Here is a 1,847-nt window from a genome sequence, read left to right on the forward strand (position 1 = left end):
TTCGATCTCCGGTCGGGATCGTCGATTTTTGAGAAGATTTGACTCTTCTCCGTTCCTTCTTCTGAATCCCAATGTGCGACGAGCTGACCGTAGATAGCCGTCGACATCCACGGAGGTCTTATGCGTCTGCACTTTACCCGATAAATGCTGTCCTTGAGGCGATTTCGGACGACGAGCCTCTAAGCGGCGTAGACTTGGTCATGAATGGCCTCATCCCAATAATAAGCTTGCTGAAACAAAATAAATTTATAATTTTGTATAAATATAAATACATTTAATTGACAAAATTCTTACCGCAAAAGTCCCGAACCAACGTTGCAGATCTGATGGAGGGACAGGATGAGACTCCGCCACGGTCCTTTTGAAGTCCGACTGAAAGATGCTGACGACGATCGTAATCACTTCATTGCTACGATCAAACCTGCAAAAATTAGATTCATAACATTAATTTAAAAGAAATAAAAATAAATATTTATTATATGCATTAAAACACCTACCAAATAGAACCGGGGGAGTGATCCGGATCGAGACGAGGTTGGAGACGACGTTCTGCAGATGCTATAATCTCCGGCAACGATGGCGATGCACCGTGACTAGATGTACCTTCATTCACGAATTTCGGTGAAGCCGCACCCGTGAAAGGTACATCTAGTCGAGGAGGCTCGACTACAACCTGATCCTGATGGACAGATGGTGATCTAGATGATCTGATCCCACGTAATCGGGATCGGACTCCGCTACCGGCACGACCACTAGAATGGGATTGACTCATCTACAAGTTACACATAACAAAACATAATAATGAAAACCCGTAAACCCTAAACCCAGAACCCGAACCACAAAACCCTAAACCTTAGACCCTAAACCCTAAACCCCAAACTCCAAACCCCAAAACCCCAAATTAAACCTAAACCCTAAAATAAATCATAAACCCTAAATTAAACCCTAAAATAACCCAAACTCCAAAACCCCAAATTAACCCTAAACGCTGAACCCTAAACCCTAAACCCTAAATTAAACCTAAACCCTAAAATAAATCATAAACCCTAAATTAAACCCTAAAATAACCCAAACCCCTAAAATAACCTAAACCCTAAACCCTAAATTAAACCTTAAACCCTAAAATAACCCTAAACCCTAAATTAAACCCTAAAATAACCCAAACCCCTAAAATAACCCTAAATCCTAAATTAAACCTAAACCCTAAATTAAACCTAAACCCTAAAATAATCCTAAACCCTAAATTAAACCCAAATCCGAAATTGACCAAACGACGGAAACTGAATCCGAAATCGACAAAAAAAACCGAAAAATCTGAAATCCAAACCTCGGATTAGTTCGGTCGCGGTGTCGTGGCGGTGCGAGAGATCGGAGCAGTGGCGGTGCAGTGGCGGCGCGAGAGATCGGAAACTGTATCTCGCGCGTTCGATTTTCGGATTATCAACCATCCGATTTTCGAAAAGCGAACGAAACTAGCGAAAATACGAAGAAAGGGATCAGAAACATACTTGGGAATGGAGTTCACTCGCGGCGGACGAAGGTTGCGGCGGAGGAGGCGACGAAACGAAAATTTGTCTAAGTTTTCGGAGAGAGGGGAAGAAGACGATTCACGATAATTTTAAGAGCATTGCGATCAATTAAATCTGTCGCAATCCGTCGGTACGAAAAAAAGGCGGGATTTTAAGAGCATTGCGACAGATGAATTCGGTCGCCAACCGTCGTTACGCCAAAAAGCGGGATAGGCGTGGATTTGGCGACAGAATTTACGTACATTGCGACAGAGATATCTGTCGCAATGTTGAAAATATCGAAAACACTGCATGATTTGCGGTCGTGACACGTGGCAA

This window comes from Tarenaya hassleriana, unplaced genomic scaffold (assembly GCF_000463585.1).
Source record: "Tarenaya hassleriana unplaced genomic scaffold, ASM46358v1 Cleome266, whole genome shotgun sequence".
NCBI lineage: Eukaryota > Viridiplantae > Streptophyta > Magnoliopsida > Brassicales > Cleomaceae > Tarenaya > Tarenaya hassleriana.